At 32.3% G+C, this 21847-nt stretch overlaps 1 long non-coding RNA gene across 1 annotated transcript; it reads right to left on the reverse strand.

The window, feature by feature from the left end:
• Positions 1 to 515: 515 nt before the first annotated feature.
• LOC143079881 (uncharacterized) lies at positions 516 to 14251 on the reverse strand. The gene is made up of 3 exons (XR_012979521.1): positions 14145 to 14251; positions 12337 to 12383; positions 516 to 1040 (listed from the first exon to the last, which is right to left on the reverse strand). It is a non-coding gene; the product is annotated as an uncharacterized LOC143079881 (long non-coding RNA).
• Between the last annotated feature and the right edge of the window lie 7596 nt (positions 14252 to 21847).

Below are 21847 nucleotides of genomic sequence, written 5' to 3' on the forward strand. Positions count from 1 at the left end.
TTTACGACGATGTATTCTAAAATTTATGTTTAAATAGAATGCACAGCTATATGAATAATGTCAATAAGTCGTAGATTAAACCTAAACAACAAATTGGAACAGTTGTTTGATGTTAAACAATAATATGTAGTACCTAAATGTATGCTTTAAATTGGTAACACCATTGACACGATTCTGTCAAAGGATGACCTAAAATTGTTAAAATCGAAGAAACTCTTCATTTTTCCCATTGCATATTTCTGAATATCGTTGCTACCATACTATAGAATAGCGGGACACATTTAAATGTTTTAAACAATGACATCATTTTTCAAAATATTACCTCGTCGAAATATGCACTTTTTTTGATAATGACCCATATACATAACACTCAGTTTAAAAGTTGCGAATATGTCGTCATCTTAAGAGTAACCCAATGCCACAACAACAAGTTGACTGAAAGAAAAAAAATCTAAAACGAAAATAAAAGACAAAATATCCAAACATCCAAACAAAAACATGTAATGAGACAAAACTATTTTGCAAGTATTTATTCAGTAATTGATGAAACAGTTTGTTATTTGAAGTAAAAGAAATGTTTTTCATAAAACAACAATAGGAGGATGTACAAGAAAAACTTTTTACTCCAATTTTAATTCAATTTTGAGATGAAGTGTTCCTAGTGAATTGTCAAAGAGTAGATGCTATTATCAACTGAAATAAAAGCATGTTCGGAAGCTTTATTAGCGCTCTAACCAATCAAACCACTAGCTAACGGATCCATCGAATTACTGTTAGTCATTCGGAAACTATTTCCCCTCATTCGTCTCCTTCTGAGGAAATCACGTGACAACTTGCTATTCATTGTACGTTTGATTTGTCTTGCATCTTCTGTTTCATCCTCGCTGTAGTTGTCGGTGTAATTTTGAAATTTGTTGAGGGACCACAGCAATAGTTGGTATATATCGATTGGTGATGTCAATTTCTCCACTTTGGAAGGTGACCTTTTGACAGCGTCGACCGCTTCAACATCTTTGACCCATCCATGCGCAAGACACACACTGTCAAATAAGCAAAATCAATTTAGTTGTATATACTATTGGAAAAACATGATTTTTTTTAGAAGTATTGACATAGTGTATATCTCATTCTACAACTGATCAGGATAAAAGGAACAAGACTGAGTACTGACGAGTAACTAACATTTTAGTGCCTGTCTTCAATTAATTATCGTGAGTGGCAACAGCGTGCTATAATGCTTTTGCCTTAAATTTGGTGTTGGTGCCTGATATTAAGTGATCTAAAATACGTGGAATTTATAGCTTATCATACGCCTTTGATGGTATGCCATATTGACCCCAACATGTCTATTTTGGTAACTTTAGTTGTTTGTTTGTTATTGTCTCATCAAGGATTTCCCCATGCACATATCTTTTTTCACAAATAATTAGTAAGAACATTATATCAATTGTCTTTACATAAACGTAGAGCAAAATCCCGTTAAATTCTAGATTTCTGTTTCTCCAATTATTTGGCAACTTGACCTTTCTGGTCCAATTGAATAAAAAAAAACTTTAATCATGCAACGTGTGGTTGCCGATAATTGGCTGAGTTTGAGGGTCATAACCTTTATCAGCTAACTGGATGAATTGAAATGTGCTAACAGGTATTAGAGAAATTGACAACTTTGAGAAATGTGGACGGCACTCGAAGAGGATTTTCGTTTATGTTATAGATAATGCATATTTTAAGGATTTTCTTGTCGTAGAACACACCGAGGGGTGTCAGGATTGATCAAATGAAAGACCCGCCGGAGAGAGGTCTTTCTTTGAGCAATCCTGACACCCTGAGGTGTGTTCTGCGACAAGAAAACCCTTCAAATATGCATTATCTGACATACTGTTATTTTTTTTATAAAGATTTTCAAAACTTAGTATCCTATTTTACCGACCAGACTAAAGTGGGATATTCCTTTCTAATGCATTTAGGCTTAAATACGCCGTACGGCTCGTTTAGAATGTGAAATAAAACTCACTAATTAATCTACGGCGCAGGACGTTTGCGCTTTTTCATAGGACATTTCCGCTTTTATTTTTGGACACTTGCGCTTCAAATCATTGGACATTTGCGCTTTTTAAAAATGGACAGTAAATTTTGCGTTTTTTACATAGGACATTTGCGCTTTTGCAATATTTGGTTTTTATGACTATTCTCCTTTTTATCCGGGCTTGGGACCGCCAGGTTTGACTTGGCAGAGGTAAACATTTTAAACTCATTGCAAAGCACATTTCTTAGCACATTGATTTATATTAAAAAAGTTTGTATACAGCTAAAACTAGTAAAAGTAAACATTCTAAAGACATGAAAACACGTACAGCCATCACAGGTAATTTTTCGCTAGATATCTGAAGCCCAAGGACTGAAAAAAAGGTCTTGTTATCTGTTCTGACTGGTATTTCGACCGTATTTCAAATAAATAATCATGTTTCTCAATTTTGGGGTGCCTATTCATCAATATAACAAATCGTAATGTAATTCGCTGACTGTTGTTAAATGATACTCTTAAAAAAGATTTTTTTTAGCAGAATGAGTAAGTAGAACTGTTCATTAAAATGGGCATTGAAGGATTCTGCACCATGTGTCGTAATAATGACAAATATAAGTTAAATTCATCTACGTAATATTACTTCTCAGTGGACAACTATAGGTAAAAAGCGCAAATGTCCGGTGAATTTAATACAGGTGATTTAAATTTAAAGCGCAAATGTCCATAGTATTTGAAGCGCAAATGTCCTATCGTTTTACAGGTAAAAAAGCGCATATAACGGTGTATGACAAATACAAGACACATTGTGAGTAATTTATTGTACCAACTTAGTTAATGGAAAAGTAAGGGGTAATTTTTTTTGTGAGTTACATGCATTTTATTCAATAGAATATAAAAATATCTTTTGATAGAGTAAAAGGTATACATGAATTTAAAAAAGTTACGAACTGACACGAAGACGAATTTAAATACATGTAGGTCACAGTATGATTTCCTATTCAGTGTGTATCGTCCTGAACATGCATGACATATTTGCCACTGGACGTAAATCAAGCAACCAACAATCAATCAACCTATTCAGTGTGACATTTTCAAAATCTGACACGCGAATATGTTAAACCTGGCTTTATTTTATGAAAGTCTACATTAAAATTCATCTCACATATAAGATAATGTTTCTGTAATGTAGCGATAGATTAACAAAATTTCACTTTATATTTGTTTCTTAAATTAAAATGCGGGCATATTTTACATGTCTTCATATAGATGAAAAAAAAAACTCAAAATTTATAGATACCTTTGAAAGTCCTAACTGGATTAGTAAGATGGTATTCATAATCATCTAACTATTAGTATTTAGAAGTTATTAATTTGATATGCCGATTAACCAGTACTAACTATAGTAATACAAATTTCGCGATACGTGTCCATTGTAGATGAATCATTGACACTTTTAAGGAGAGGCTGCTATTCGGCAATAATTACCTATTGTAAGTGATATTTTAAAGTTTAGTTTATGTTGCAGTAAAGCTCATAGATGTAAACTTAAATGCAGAAGTATTTACATGAAATCAATTCAATGCATTATAATTAATGTTATCATTGATTAGGATTAAACAGTCTGCATGAAGACATGACTGTCATCATACTAGGGCACGGAATTAAGGTGGTACCTAACACTACAGGGAGATAACTCTGTAAAATCAGCAGAACGTTTTAATGACGTTGTGTTCTTAAAGGGAAACTTCGCAAAAAAATCAAAAATTGATATTATGTCCATTCTGTATAAAAATTCTCAAATTTATAGATATTAAAGTTTTATTCCGCTAGATAAGAGATCACCATCGATTTTAAATTTTGAGTATCAATTCTCTGCGTTCCGCCATTTTGTCATCTTCTACGATTAATAATCACGATATGTCTATAAACCACAAAGGACCAAAACTACAGTAACCGATGTAGTCGTAATTGCGTGTCGATATCTTGTCAATCGTACGGTTGTTTTATCTGACTAACTAACTTGATACGGAAAATGTTCTTATTTTTTTTTTAAATAACCATAGTCTGTTATTTTAAAACTGTTAATATTGGAATTAGTGAAAAAGTCAAAGTTAAAATCTTAAATAAGTGTTCCGTGAAAATTGTTTTCGAAAATCTAATTCGTTCATAATTCTTTAAAGTAATAAACTTTATTCAAATAAATTCGGATCTTCGCTCATCTGATCACCAGCATGGCTAAAGGCATTACTCCCAAAGGTATTGTGAGGGGTGTGAGGTGACACGTCCAGGTATTCAAGCGATTTCCTGTCGGGCTTGCAAGTTCATGCATCGTTTCACTTCTGTAGGTATTGGTCAGTGTACACGGCCGATAACTTATAACTTTCTATTTTGAACTATCAGGTGTATAATATACATCTCTGTCTTGCGTGTCCGAAAGTGATATAATATACTAGTCATTACTTAACTCATACGCTTGTTTATAAATAACATTTCTGGTGTAAAGAATATTATTTATAAAAATATAAATAATACATAAAAAAAAAGATTTGAAGAAATAAAAATCTATTTACATATTTTTTCTAAGGGTTAATTTAGGAAAATGTAATATAAACTCGTTGTCAATAGTAAAGGACAGATTGGAACATACCAGAAATATTGATTTAAAAAATGTACGCGTTTGACGACGATTCGTTTATACGCCTGGATAGAAAGTTACGGAACTATAGCGCAATTTAAATTATCTACATGTATACATTGAACATAAGAAAGAAACATACATTTTGTGTAAATTGGGGTAAAAGTTTTGTAAATAGACTAGTCCACGTATGCCAACAGTATGTAATCAACGAATTCGATAGACTATTGTATACCAAAAAAAAGAAGAAGAAGAACGAACTATACAAATCAGTTGAAAAAGGCTTAACTCATCAGATGGATAAAAATACAAATACTATAAATACAATTGGAAGTTTTCGTTTTTGCAATTTGAGAGTAAATGATGTATCAAACGTTCAAGAATACGCATGTAATATGTGTCACTGGATAAAAAAAAATATCGTCAACACCTACTTCCGTATGGGACTTCCCCTTTCAGTGACCTGCAAATTTAACAGATGATACACTTTCTAAGATTTATATGTCCAACAACGACCCACTGCTCTACATGTGTTACTAACAGCCTAAGATAGCAATTCTTTTGTTAGGTCAATTCTCTTTCGTACAATACCAGAAAACATGGAAAATAAGTTCTTTAAATTTTGACTCTGGAATTAATACCATTTTTTCGAGCGACAAACTTTATTTCTGGCGATGAGCAGACATGGGCGGAAAACAATAAAAAGATAGGTTTAATATTTGTTCATTCATTTAACATGTATAATATGAATATCATTTAGTACACTTCGGTCTATACAAATGCAGAATATACCATGATGGTTTGATTTCGTCAAAAGATATAAGAGATCTGACAAATAGATTATCACTTCGATATTGCAAGACACCCATTTATAACTTTGCACTTTTGCATACCAAACTTTCGCAAAAAGATAAGTCATTTGATTAAATAAGAAGTTGTGGTTTGTTTACTTGGGAGACACTTACCCAAAATGAAGTGGACTTAAGCAGCTATATAAGTCACGGTATGGCCTTCAACAGTGAACAAAAGTAAAAGTATATTGTATAATTCAACTAAATGTGAACATGGCTGTGAGTTAGTACGTCTGGAGCTCTCCCTCTATGGCGCTTGTACCTCGGAAAACTTATATAGCTTGTTTCAAGAACAACCGGGTTCAGACAAACTGTTCTGAAATCGATATTGTCACTAATGCATTCACCCAATTCAATATTACCATCAAAGAGAGTAAATTCGGGGCAACAAAGACATTCCGTCAATAACGGTATAACTATGCATTTAGTACACGAACACCAATCCGGCTGTGTTAAACTGGTGAAAGGCGAGGGTTGCTAAGGATATCTTGATTTCGGGAACTTTCTGCAGCTTCCATTTTATAGAGCTCTTCTTCGGTATACTCTGGCTCTAGTGCGTACCCAAATTGACCATACTCGTCAAAATCTGCCTCTCTTGACCGGACTGGAACCACTGTTAGTACTATCAACCTCTTTTTTTTTTTACTATCAACCTCCGAACAAGACATTTTTAGTTACGATTTTATGATTAATTTTGGGACAATATATACAAGGTCCTATAGAAACAAGCACGCACAAATCATGAGAGAAATATATGTGAGTGAAAGTTAATTGAATTAGGCAGCAACCATTTGATTTTCTGGGGGGGGGGGGGGGGGGGGGGGGGGCTATGGTTTTTTTTGGAAAAAAAAGTTTGTTTCCAGTTTTTGGAGAAAAAAATAATTTGTTTTTGATTCTGAGAAAAAAAATTGTTTGTTTCACCCTCAGCTGCCACTATATGTAATGCTAAAATTGAAAGAAAAAAATTGTTTTCGACTTGTCACGAAAAAAATAGATTGTTTTTCGCCGCAGGCGAAAAAAAAAATTTGTCCAGAAAAAAAAACCATAGCCCCCCCCCCCCCCCCCCCCCCCCAGAAAATCAAATGGTTGCTGCCTTAGCAAAGTTAATATCCTTTGGTCTCGAATGTATGTTAACTAATTAATGTGTTTTTATAGGCTAGCTCAAATCCTCATCCAAATAATATAATCTATATGTAATAATCCCATCCTACCACACCAAGATTTAATGCCGAGCGGTAGACATATTTAAGGTACTAATTAAGTATAATTAAATGAACAATAGATAAAAATAATTAATTATAAATGTGCAAAGATTTAAAAACATTTTTTTTTCTTTATTCGTACAATTATATTCCGCTTCGGTAGAGTTATCTTCAGATAGTTTCAGATATTAATTAATACATGGGTTTCAAAAGTCTAAATGTAAGTGTTCTCGTACATTTTTTTTGCCTAATAAAGACAATCAAAATGATTTGGTAAAGCTATTTCTAATTTCTAAGTTCCCCTTTTTTATGAGACTTAAATCAAGGACAAGAGGTGTATATCATTTTATTCTGACACATGAATTAAGTTTCCCGTCTTTAACCGAAAACTGTTTATTTCTTATTAAATTAATTTATTTGAATTCAAATAAATAATAGCACCAAATATAATTAAATAATTCCACGGCGATCTATTTTTATTTGTCACCTGTATTTTTAATGTGTGTATTAAAAATGCTCCCTTGTTTTATAATCCACTGATCCGAATAGACAGTCACACCTGGCAAGGTGTGCCCTAGAGGCGTGGTTAAATACCGAAGTGCAAATAACAATTTACCTTTAAACAAGCCATCTACGAGTATTGCCACAGAACCGTGAATACACACATCGTATAAACCTAGTCATAGCAGAGATAGTAAAAGGTCAATAAGAGTACACCAACATATTGTCTTTACAGATTATTGTACTTTAATTTGTTCACCTTATCAGTCCGAAAATGCATTATTTAAAAATAATTTTATAACTTTTTGTGTTGTCTAAAAAAAATAATTCGAATATTTACGTTTAACATAGAAAATTTATCTCATGAATGTGTACAATTGCACGTCTGTGCGTTTTATCTTCCTATTATCGGCTGGTTATTAGATAAAGCATAAGTCATCGGCGCGCTTACGATTACGTTAAAATATGATTAAAAACCAAGACTTTTAATGATTGTATTTTAAATCCCGGCATGCAAAAACCAGGAGAAAACGTCACAACCTACAGGAAGTAGTTAATATTTTTTCATTAATTATTGAATTTCTCCTTTATTACTGCACATTTAGCGATAAAACTTTGTGAATATATATATTATGTCATTATGAACATATTTAAACCATAAGAAAAAAATCGCGAATTTTCCCTTTAAGGGAATATTAAGCTTCTCAATGATCAAAATGAGTGTTTGTCAAACTGCTATATAACCAGTGTAATTTTTCTGATAATTCTGGTTCAATTATTTTGATTTTTTTATATTTTGTCAAAGGGTCAAAGTAAATACTTTGTCAAAATTTTAAGAAAATTAAACGAGCCAAATTAATTTCAGTGTAGGTGTTAGGTACCACCGTAAGACTCAATTTGGCTAGTCTTTGTCAGTTCGTAAAATTTGATTCCTTGAGATAAACAAAGATGACAAAATGAGAGACTTTCACTGATATCTTGAGACTTTAAAACATATATATTATTAAATTGTTTTATCCATCTGTAATGATTTTGTACTTAGGTTAGATTGTTTACATTAGTTACAGTTCGAACCCGTTCTAAAATAGAAATAGACTTACCCAGTGTACACGTTACATAAATTGATGGCTAGCGGTTTGATTCAAATTGTTCATTTTTAAATCCATAGAGAAAGATAATATGATTATCCAATTTAAACATATCATAAACTTATATATCCAAACTGTCTTGTGATAATTTACATGTTTAAACTGTTCACTTTTGCACATCGTAATTGTAATTTGTATATCAAAATTGTCCTGTTCACGTTTTTAAATTTCCCCTAGTTTAGTTGCCTATATTATTTACACTCGGGATTAACGATCGATAGTGGTACAAGCACAGGAGCGGATCCAGAGAGGGGGGGGGGGGGGGTGGGTTCCGGGGGTTGGAACCCCCCTTTTTTGGACGATCAATGTATTTGAATGGGGACATGAAGTTGGAACCCCCCATTTGTCCTGGGTTAGGAACCCCCCCTTTTTAAAATGGCTGGATCCGCAATATTCGATTGGCATTTATTATATTGTACATACATGGTTAAATCTTAAATTAAAGTACAAAAATGTCTTTTGATGATAAAATTGACGAGTTGACAAAACAAATACAAGATACGGAAGGAACTATGTATAGAAAGATTTTTGTTTCGTCAACACCAAAAGATAAAGGTGTTCTTCCAAAAGATGTTTTTATAACAATAAATGATTCGGGTTTGGGATCAAAAGGGTCCTCTTTGTCAAGACAAGGGAGATACAAAAAAAAAGGTGATATACCAACATACACCAACCCGAATACTCACAATACTGTCAAATGTTTATACATTGATTCAGAGGAAGGGGAAACACTGTTGTTATCTATAGATTAAAGTTATGTTAAGGAAAATTACAAAAAAAAAAAAGAATCAAAGTACCGACATACAGATCACACAGATAATTCGGGTGAAGAAATTAAACCCTATAAATATGACGATAGCACACCGTGGATGGACTGTTTTGTCCCATTTTGAAATTTGTGCATTTTTTAATATTAAGTTATAGTAATTCGTATTGTGCATTTAAGCTGTAGTAACTGATCTGTAAGTCGATGGTATACATGGCTTTATGAAACACCACACATGTTCAATTGATGATAAAATTGATATTTTATGTAGAGAATTTTAGGGTAGACTTAATTTTTCGATGACCTATAGATTGTAACAGAGTGGTTGCTACAGACACGGTTGTCATACCGCTGAAGTCAGAAGTTGTCACTTATGGCAAGGCTAGTTTAGCAGAAGGTCAAAAGTGTACGTGCTGATCTTGCTTTTTAAGAAGAAAATAAAAATGCCGTAAAGGATATGCTATTTTGACTGCTAGATTGTTGGTAATATCGATGGAAAAAAGGTCACAAAGACATTAAAGAAAAGGTTTTGATACATTTAACTGAATTAAAATGTGTATATAGTACTTCTATGTTTTATCCGTTGTACAGTTAGTTTTAGACATGCGGGACGCATGTATTTTTGAGGCGTGGGTTATGTGATGATTTTGTATCTTAGGTTTGATTGTTTACATTAGTTACAGTTCGGCAGAAGCCTTATTCTATACATTTGTATAAAATTTGAATAAACATAGAAAAGAATAAGATGTTCCGCGGGTAAACCTTGGGTCAGGTCAAATGTGAACGGGTGTTCCAAAGGCATTTGTAATACGAGTAATGAGGCACTTTGGTAGAACACCCCTCATTCAAGAATGGTACGGCTACCATTGGGGTAAATAAGCAGGAGATATTCATAGCTCTTTGTCATTCGTCTGATGCTACGAAGACGATGGCCATGATACGTACGGTATGTTATAATTAGAGAAAGGATATTTGAGATCGTTGTCTCTAATATAGTTTGTATTACTAAGTATAATAAAGAACAGGTTGGTGCCTGTTAATATTCTCTAATATCGAATTGCATTCATGATGTAATGCAACAAAGGACAAGGTTGAATCCTGTTCATTAGACTTGTACAACTTGTAGTTTGTTAAGTAGGAAGTTTACCCTACAAGACAAGTGTGTTCACTTGTAGGATACCACAATGTACATACCATTAGAGGTTTCTCAACATCTTACGAACGGACGAAACTTTACGAACGTATCGTTATGGAGCAGTAATTTTGTTATAATAAAATCCATAATAAATGTCTACAATTGTGTTTAAAAGACAACAGTTAACAACTTAATATCCTGTTTTGCAACCTTGCATTTTATTGTTGTCATTAAACATCCGTGTTCCAATTTATTTTCTGTTTTTGACTGTTTCGTTTTCTTACGTTGAGTTCCGTTTGTTGACATGTCGTATATATGCGTTCGATTTATCTCCCTTATCCATTCAAAAAGATTTTTTTTATAATGTCCTTGATTAAATAATTCAATACATCTAGTTTGCAATTGGTTGATTGATTGTTTGGTGTTTAACGTTCAGTGGCAAATATTCCATTCATTTCATTGCGAAATTAGCGTTTTGTAAAGGATTGATAAGTGATCGAGAACACAACTTTAATATATTTCATATATCCACACGTCCCTTCTATGGGTCCAATCTGTTTGAGTTACTATGAGTTTCATTATTTCGTATAGGAGAGTATCTTGAATAGATATGTCGCAACATAGCTTTTTTATTTCTAATATTTATTGGGAATCAGTTAAAGAAATTCAAAGGTGCACTCGATCTATCGTTAGAAATAGAGTTTTGTGTGTTCTTGTTGAAAGTATGAGTGCTACAGCCCTAACACAACTGGTAGTCACATAGTTATCAAAATATATATTTTTATATATTACACCCCTAACTAAAAAGAAAAATGAGAAATATGAAAAATAGAGGAAATATACACAGTATGCCATAGAAGCTTAACGGAAACAATAAACAAGAAAAAAAAATGTATATACTCATAATTATACTATAGAGGAAACATACACATATAGAATAAGAAAGGCCATGATAACAACAAAAAACACAATATATAAGTTTAAATATTTTCCTTTATTTTTCTTGTTAAGTCTACCAATTTATAACAATATATCAATAAGAAGAGATCATTTGGATTTTAGTGGTTGGGGCAAAGAAGTTATCAAGGAACTTATTGGGATGTTTTCATTTCAAATTTAAATCGAAAGGCGTTCACTCCTAGATTTATTTTACCTCGTGTCCACGAACGAATTTTTACCGTTAATCAGCAACTAGCTAAGATAAAAAAAAATCCTAGCCCTTTCGATCCATATACATGAATCTATATTTACCTTTTTCACATAAACTTAATAGTGATGTTGTCATCATGTTTATTAAAATTTCTTGTACGATTACTGTCCTTTGATTAAATATTCTTCACTTAAATTTATAGATCAATAAGACCTTCAACTGTGTTGATTGAACAGTAAATTGTATATTACACATTATATAATATCAAATAAATATAATATGTATTTGTTTCAAAATGGTTTTAAAAAATCAAGCATGCATATTTTACATGTAAAAGACATTTCAAAGGGAAGAAGAGCACAGCCGATAATCCAAAATTATAAGATAAATAACTGCTCCCTCTTTTCTCGTTACGGCAAGTTACGTCAAGTTAGGGCGATTTTCGTTCGTTCGTAAGATGTTGAGAAACCTCTATTAAGACAAGTCGTATTTTGAAGGGTAGCAACATGTATAGGACAAGTGTGAGTCTGTGTGACCAACTTGTAAGGTGCATAATTGTACCAAGAGAACAAGTGACGTATTGGACAAGTGTAAGTCTGTGTGACCAACTTGTAGGGTACATAATTGTGCCAGTTGTATATATTTGAAGTAGAATAATTTTAGATAGTTTATTAGAGAACGCAAAGAGCAGTTGTACATATTTTGGTTCATTGACGTTAATTTATGAATAAAGATTATTTGTTATATATTTTGTAAATAGAACATTTTGGATCCAGTATCAAACTAGTCACGAACCCGTTCTAAAATAGAAATAGACACGCTTACCCTGTGTACACGTTACACATCTATAGGTAAAAGGCATTTTTCCTGACATGCAAACTTAAACTGAAAAATAGACAGAAACAAAAATAAGAACACTCACCATGAGGTTGCTACTATAAATACAATATAATCTGTTTTCATCTTAATCTGAAAAAAAAAACCAACAATACATATATCAAATAGCTACAAAGCTGTTTTCGAGGCAGTTAAAAGACGCAAGCTAGAAATTTAAACGCCTTACTCAATTATCACTTTTTCACTATTTCAAAGTTTTTTCTAGCACCTTCGATGTCGTAAAAAAAACGCATGCCATTCTGATAAAGACGTCATCATTTTGAGTACCGTTCCCTTAATTTTGCATATTATGTGTTCCTTTCAGTTTATCAATGATTAAATGAACAAGCATTAGCCTCTTTCAAAAAGGGTTAGTCGACTCTTAGCTGATGAAAATGGAAAGTGCTCTCGCTTTGGAGATTAATTCATTTACTAGAATACCCACGTGCATCAATCACCAAATTTTACAACACACGTGAGGTCACACGTTATGAAGTAGTATATATCGTTTAACGTTGTTGTTTACGAAACTCCAGAAGATTCGACTATTTAATGACCAGGTAAAATCTAATTTCTAAAATAGAGAGGACAAATCCGATACTCTACGGGATTGAAGGACATTTACTAGGTTTGGACTGTCCTAACCGATCAATAAACTTTGATTATTCACGTCTCGTAATATCTTCCAATCAGGTAGCAAGAAAAATTCACGCACTGAATGTCCATCGTTCAATTCTTAATATCGACTCCTAGGAGTCTACTAGGAGTCGATAAAAATAGGAAACTAAAAGTAAAATTTGAAGGACTACAAAAATTCAAGCACAACGAGTGAAAATAACTGAAATAATGGAAGTCGCTGTTGTTCTTATTCTTTAAATGAAAAAAAAAGTATCTATTTTTTTAAGTTTAAATCACCATTTTCAACTATTTTCCAAACGTTGTATTGTATATTCACATTAAGGCAAATTTTATAATTCTTATGTATATGCTATAGACTCTTTAATAATATAATTCTTTGATAAACTATTCAATTTCCAGTACGATTTTACAACTTTAAGACATTGATCCTGTGAGTGAAACACATACAAGAAAATGGGTTCTACCTCGTTGACTTATTTCTCAGATAATTTGCAAATTACTGTATTATATGAATTATAGGTCTTGATTGTGTGATATGATATTCTATTAGAGACTAACTCGCTTAGTGACATTGCGTTTGGTTCAATATAACTTGTACTTGTAGGTTATTCTAGTTATATTTATACTTATTTAGAAAATAGAAAATATGAGGTATGATTGTCTATTAGAGAACATCCAACCAGAGATTTTGAACATGAAATTTGATTAAAAATTCGAATATTCTCTTTTGAAAATAACCTAGAAAAGGAATAGGTTCGATAAGGCCCTAAAATGGTCCCTTTGTCTAGCTACAGTTTGAAATTAGAAATTATTGACCAATATCACAATGAATCATGGCCAATGTGAGTAAAACACATACAAGGAAATGGGTTCTACCTCTTTGTTGACTTATTTCTCAGATAATTTGTTAATTACTGTATTGTATGAATAGGTCTTAACTGTGTGTTATGATATTCGAATAGAGACTAACACGCTTACAGACAGGGCGTTTGATTAGATATACCTTATATATTTTTATTCTAGTTATAATCACACTTATTTAAAGTAATTATATAGGGTATGACTGTCAATAAGAGAACCTCCAACTAGAGATTTTGAACATAATATTTTATTACAAATTCGGGGTATTCTCGTTTGAAAATAACTAAGTCATAATTGCATGTAAGCTATGTAGCATAAAATGCATATTATAAAATATATAATGTGTTATCTTACCTCAAGTTTCCTTTTATTTTGTCCTCTCAGTTCAAAATACTAGTAATATAAGGTTGATTAAATTGTCTTCATAATTTTTATACCGAAAACCAATAGTCGTCAGTGTTAACCTTTAGGCCATTGTTTTAATTAAAAGGTGCGGATATTTTGTCGAAAAACATACGGTTAAGGCAGATGTTCTTGGATAAACTGTGAAACATGTAATTTCAAATGCGTAGTCAGTTATGATTGCGTCAACAAATGAAAACGGTGTCTTCAACCTTTGCCAACATTTTGAAAATATACATTCAACCTTGTATGACAACAAACAAAATACAATGGGTGTTATTATAACAATCAATTATCAACTACAGTCAGTATTTTGAAGAATTGAAGATTACTCCTAAAAATTAAAACAACAAAATTATGTTGTATACGTAGTAACCATGAAATTTGAAGAAAAAAAAATAGACAAAAATAATACACTAGAACTCTTAATACACGCAACATTGTGTTGTTCTAGTGACATAAACGGTACCTATTTTACTGCACAAGATGCGCATTTCGAGAATAAATGTCTTTTTAGTGATGCTTGAAGCCAAGATATTTCAAAATCCAATACCAAACTAAATACGAACTTAAAAAAACAAACAAACATATATACATTAAGAAAAATATGGTTTAAACAATTGTATTTGTGAATTTCTTTCTTTATAAACTTTGCTCACTTATGACATGGTGCTAGTCTCCAAGCTAGAAAGTGTATACACTCTGATTCACTTTCTATATTTTTTCGTACACTGTGGAACTGTTTCTTAGAATTGGAATAGATTTGGTAAACATTAAAACACTTTGACAAAATCGCATAGGTTACAAAACATTAAGACATAGGAAACATAGAGTGCAGGCTTTAACAAAGTAAATATTTATGTCAGATATGTAAAATGGTATAACAAATATTATTATAATAAGATCTTTTCTGTCGACGTATGCGCTCTTATGTTTTCAGTAAAAGAAAACAAAAAATAAACAATGGAAATTTACTTGTTTTCATTGAATTTTTGTGGAAAAAAATGTGTGCTTTTTTTATTTATGATTTTCATATCCAGTCATTGTTTTAGCTATCATTCATTGTAATATTGATCAATAAATCCTAATTTGAAATTTGTGCTAGAAAAAAGGACCATTTAAGGGCCTTATCGAAACTCTTCCTTTAGAGGAAAGCACGACAATTTTGACCAAGAACTGAGATGAAAACAAACCACTCGTTGATCATAAACTCTGGTGGATAGTTGTCTCATTAGCAATCATACTACATCTCCTTATTTTTATAATGATTTTTTTTTTCTAAAAAATTGCCTTGGTCAGTCTGTTTTTTTCTGATGATATTTGTACTTTTTGCATTAATATGCAGCAGACTGCTAACGAATATCTTGTATAATTCATTGCAAAAACATATGCCACACATTAAAACATCTGTTGATCGGTTGCTGTCTCATTGAAATATATTCCAAAATCTCCTTATATTTAAAAAAATGGAGACAACATAATATCTTTGAATGTATAATTATAGTTATGTTTTTCGTGTACATTCATATAAAAATAGGGAGATGTATAGTATAATTGCCAATGAGACAACTATCCACCAAAGTTTATAATCAACGAGTGGTTCGTTTTCATCTCAGTTCAGATGAAGTGGATGTAAGCAATTATAGGCAATCGTACGGCCGTCAACAATGAGAAAAACCTATACCGTATAGTCGGCTATAAAAGGCCCGACATGAAAAATATGAAACAATTCAAATGAGAAAACAAACGGCCTAATTTCATGAATTTATTACAAAACAATTTATGAAAAACAAATATGACAGACTTTAACCAACTATAACCATTGAACTATAGGCTCATGACTTGGGACAGGCACTTACGGAATATGGTGGGGTTAAACTTGTTTGCTAGTGCCAAATCACCCCCTAACAAACTATAAAAATTAATTGAAAAGGGGCTTACCCGATAGATCGGTACAAACAGAAAACATCTAACGAAAATACTGACCGGACGTGGATGCGTATCTATACATCTTACAACAAAAAAAGACACAAAGTAAAGATCTGAGAGTACTCGCAGTTACAGCTGGTAGATAGTTCAAAGCCAATAACAACTAATACAAAAATCATGTATCTAAGACTAACATATCAATCAGTACATTTCCAACACTTAATGAATTTAGTGTTAATACGTTATTAACAGTAAGAGAAAAACATAACCTTGTGAAATGCCAAAATATAGGTATCGATAGATTGTAGTACCGTGAGTGTGCATATGTGTATAACAATAATATTTAGTATGATTTTAATTTAATGATACCAAAACCAATATTTATACCATTAAAACAATATTCAAAGATCTAATTACAGTCCTGAATTGGTAACCTTTTAGAATAAGTTTATTTAATGGATTGATGTTTACCCGGATCGTATCTAAATTTTCGGTCTCGGTTAAACCGTTTACAACATCCCCGTAAAAATTAGGATGTGCTTTTCCGTTTGATTTATGTTTTCTACAGGTACAGTCAAACTTTCAAACCAAATGTTTGTATCTGTGGAGGAATTTAGAAATATGTCATAACGAAATCCTGACTTAATTATCTACCAGTAATACATAGATTACGTTCATTGAAATCCAAAACGTCACTACAGACACGTGGATAGCGAACGAGTTGTGATATATAAACACCTTAAGACGGTGCCAAAGGAATATCACCGTCCAAAAAAAAGGAAAATTAACAATAAGGAAAGAAAAATCGTCCGTATTGTCGTAAATTTTTGTGTAGAGTTTCTCGTGTAAATCTAAAATATCTAAATCTGGAAAAGGACAGTTGTTGCTGTTAATTTTTGATTTATTTAAAGTAAGTTCCTTTGGGTAAATTTCGGTAGTATATTTAGAGAATTCTTGATTATTTAACAAAAACATATCATCTAGATAACGGTAAGTGTTGTTGAATTTATAAATTGAATCGAATTTAGACGGCTCTTTACTGAGTTTGGCAATACACTGTGATTCATAACAGTACATGAACAAGTCTGATAATAAAGGGGCACAATTGATGCCCATCGGAATACCTTCAACCTGTCGATAAACTTTATTGCCGAAACGTACATACATGTTGTCGAGGAGAACATTTACAGCTTTCAACACCCCATCACACCTCCAGTAAGTATATCTACCATATTTACAATTCTCATTAGAAAAAAGGGCTTGATATGAGTTGCAGCAAATAAATTTGCAATGATCAGATTTATCAAACGACCATTAAATTAAATAGGAAAACTTGTGTTTGAATTTTTTGAAATTCAAAATTCAGAAAACACTTTTGTGATAATAATTTGAAGAAGAAGAAATTTTCTCACTACACTTGTACTCACAGTGGTCTTTGCAGTTTTTTTTATTCTATAACTATCAACTCTCTTACCCTTTGAATGAATATATTATTCATTTTTAGACCGACGGTTACGTTTATAATTATATAATAGTTCTTGAAAAACTGGTCATTATCGTGATATATGGACTGCCCACAGGACAGTGGTATTGACTAAGATAGTGATAATGACTGAGCCGAAGGCGAGGTCATTATCGCTGTCGCAGTCAATACCACTGCCCTACGGGCAGTCCATGTATCACGATTATGACCAGTTTTTCAAGAACTATTATGTTTATTTCATTGAGAAACCATGTTTTGTAAAATTTTCATAACTTCAAAATGCCTACAGCGAACTCGAGTAGTTTTACGATTTATATGGCAAAGAGTGAAGACAAGTCGTAGTAATACTGCCATTCATTTTAGTGCAATTTTTCAGTATATAAATACTTATCAATCAAGTTATCTTTAAAATTTTATAATTAACGAAAACATATAATAAACAATTCAACAACTTAAATATAATCATATATTAAAAACAAGAACATGTTTTATAAAAGGTACTTCTCTCTAAAAAGAGAAACCACGCCCCACCGGTCATTAACAGAGAAATCACGCCCCAACGGTCATTATCAGACGGAAACCACGCCCCAACGGTCATTATCAGACGGAAACCACGCCCCACCAGTCATTATCATGTAAAAGTTCGTTAACGACCGGTTTTCTGGTCCGTTTTTTTTTCTGTTAATGACCGATGGAATTTATTACTGAAGAATAATGAATGTCATGTGACCCCTTTTAATCCAATAAGAGAATCTTATTCTCAACCGATATGAAATAAATATTTTTATCTTTCCATTCTTTTCAAATTGTTTCCTATATTACTTTTTTTTGTATTATAGATTCTTCATTTGGATATTCATTGCTATAAGTATTTTGGTCAATATTACTATGAATTTCAAACTGTTTGATGATTTGGAAATATTTCGGTTCCCTTTCGGTCATATAGCTCCTGACTTTTCTTAATACTTTTGCATCTTTGGCTTTCGTACGACGTTTGCTTGTCACTTGATATGTTTCCGCTAGTGCATGTTCGAACCAAACTGACTTCATTTACAGGATGTGTACTTTATATGTGGAACAGAAAAGATTTTTTTTACCCTTCATGAGCACAATTGAAATGAACCAAATGTTGTTCTTGGGGTTTGTACTTCTAAGTCTTTAGTAGGAGATTTAGCTAGCAATAATACCAGGTTTAACATATTCTTCAGAAAATGCCTGTATCGAAGAATATGACAGTTGATTGATAGTGTTTGATTTTATCTTTGGCCTTTCCTTGTTTTCAATTTGTCTTGGAGTTCTGTTCTTTTGTTATATTTTTTTCATCACATATGTACTGAAAATAATAACTTTAATAATCTAAATGAAGAAGAAAAAATTCAATATTTACTAAATCCATTATCACCTTTACAAACAAATAAGTTAGGATCCTTCTTGAAAAAGTCATTAGAACTGAGGGCAGGGGACTCTTAACAACTTGTTTGTTGTTAAAAAAAAAATTTTGATGCTGTAGTTATTGTGTATGTTTAATATGTATGTTTATTGTGTTTATTGTGTTAATATATGTTGGTCACAAACTGTAAAGTTTATATGACAATAAAATATTTGATTTGATTTGATTTGTTATACTCTTATATTTTTCTACCTGGTATTTTGTACGTTTTTTCGTCTTTTCGTTGTATTTCGTTTATGGCCTTGACGTTGTCAGTTTTTCTTTGACATATTGGTTTTTAATGTCACCTTGATAATATCCGCCTTTCTTTTACAAAAACATAGCTCCGACATAGTTATGAAGAATAAATAATCTAATCAACACTAAATGATTTTTAGAACACCACCACGAATAAGTTGACCGATACCATATGTCTGTGTCTCAACACACATGTTTTCGCAGTTTTTTTATTCTTACATTCGAGAATTCACGTATCGTATGTTATTGACCGATTGTGACATTTTACTCTCTGTCGGCTCTCATGACGGAAAATGCTTGCTTAGTAAAAAAATGCTTACCCTGTGTACGCACCCCTTTCTCGTTGTGAAGTTCATGCAATTCCCTTAGTTTGTGTTTGTTACCTTTATTTGCCTTCTGAATCGATTTATCAGATTTGCACGTCAGTGAACTACTGTCTTGAAGTGGAATGTTTAGGTGTTCTTTATGATGGTTAATCAAGAAAAGTGCTTCGAACGCACGAAATCTATAAAGTGTTATTTTCAAAAACATCTAGTTGACATCTTTTTTATGCCCCATTTATGGGCATTATGTTTTCTGGTCTGTGCGTCCGTTCGTCCGTCTGTTCGTTCGTCCGTTCGTTCGTCCGTTCGTTCGTCCGTTCGTCCGTCTGTCCCGCTTCAGGTTAAAGTTTTTGGTCGAGGTAGTTTTTGATGAAGTTGAAGTCCAATCAACTTGAAACTTAGTATACATGTGCCCTATGATATGATCTTTCTAATTTAAATGCCAAATTAGAGTTTTGACCCCAATTTTACGGTTCACTGAACATAGAAAATGATAGTGCAAATTTCAGGTTAAAGTTTTTGGCTTCAGGTTAAAGTTTTTGGTCAAGGTAGTTTTTGATGAAGTTGAAGTCCAATCAACTTGAAACTTAGTATACATGTGCCCTATGATATGATCTTTCTAATTTAAATGCCAAATTAGAGTTTTGACCCCAATTTTACGGTTCACTGAACATAGAAAATGATAGTGCAAATTTCAGGTTAAAGTTTTTGGCTTCAGGTTAAAGTTTTTGGTCAAGGTAGTTTTTGATGAAGTTGAAGTCCAATCAACTTGAAACTTAGTATACATGTGCCCTATGATATGATCTTTCTAATTTAAATGCCAAATTAGAGTTTTGACCCCAATTTTACGGTTCACTGAACATAGAAAATGATAGTGCAAATTTCAGGTTAAAGTTTTTGGCTTCAGGTTAAAGTTTTTGGTCAAGGTAGTTTTTGATGAAGTTGAAGTCCAATCAACTTGAAACTTAGTATACATGTGCCCTATGATATGATCTTTCTAATTTAAATGCCAAATTAGAGTTTTGACCCCAATTTTACGGTTCACTGAACATAGAAAATGATAGTGCAAATTTCAGGTTAAAGTTTTTGGCTTCAGGTTAAAGTTTTTGGTCAAGGTAGTTTTTGATAAAGTAGAAGTCCAATCAACTTGAAACTTAGTATACATGTTCCCTTTGATAAGATCATTCTAATTTTAATGCCAAATTAGAGAATTTATTCCAATTTCACAGTCCTTTAAACATAGAAAATGATAGTGTGAGTGGGGCATCCGTGTACTGTGGACACATTCTTGTCTTGTAGTAAGTCTGTCCATAAACACATTATTTGTGTTAATTGTACAGTTCACTCTTTTTGACGACGTGTATATATTGTGCATGACATCTTTTACAATGTGTGACGTACTATCACCTGTGTCTTAACTAACTTTTAATAATAGTTCTTCTGTTAATACATGGATGTTTTTCAGTTGGTCTTCAAACATTTAAGTATTATCTGTGATACGGAACTTATTATACAAATAGACATAAGAAGATGTTGTGTGAGTGCCAATGAGACAACTCTCCATCCAAGTCACAATTTATAAAAGTAAACCATTATAGGTCTAAGTACGGTCTTCCACACGAAGCCTTTGCTCACACCGAACAGCAATCTATAAAGGGCCCAAAAAATAACTAGACGGTGTAAAACCATTCAAACAGGAAAACCAACGGTATCATCTATATAAAAAAAAGAGAAACGAGAAACACGTATGAATCACACCAACAAACGACAACTACTGAACATCAGATTCCTGACTAAGGACAGGTGCAAACAATTGCAGCGGGTTTAAACGTTTTAATGGTACCAAACCTGATAAATGCACCTTAATTATTTTGACAATTTTCTATCAACTAACACAAGGGTATTTGACGTACATAATTATCAGACAACACAACAGTGAAAACGAATAAAATAAATAAAAGCAAATGATAAAATATTGATTTTAATCGACCGATTACTTGGATGTGACATACACAAATATGACTTATATCACTTCCTCAGGGTGAAAGGGGAAATAGGTAATGTTGACTCATCTAAAGCACATGTATTTTTACTAGTTGTTTAGAGGATTATGGTCGCATATATTTGGTGCAGTACAGTGTTTCGTTCAATTCTATTTTTCATTTTTACATTATCTCTACCTGTAAAAGTCAAATCTTTGTTCTGGGAAATACTGTTTTTATTTTAGCATTTC

The sequence above is a fragment of the Mytilus galloprovincialis genome, chromosome 6 (genome assembly GCF_965363235.1).
Source record: "Mytilus galloprovincialis chromosome 6, xbMytGall1.hap1.1, whole genome shotgun sequence".
Taxonomy (NCBI): Eukaryota; Metazoa; Mollusca; class Bivalvia; order Mytilida; family Mytilidae; genus Mytilus; species Mytilus galloprovincialis.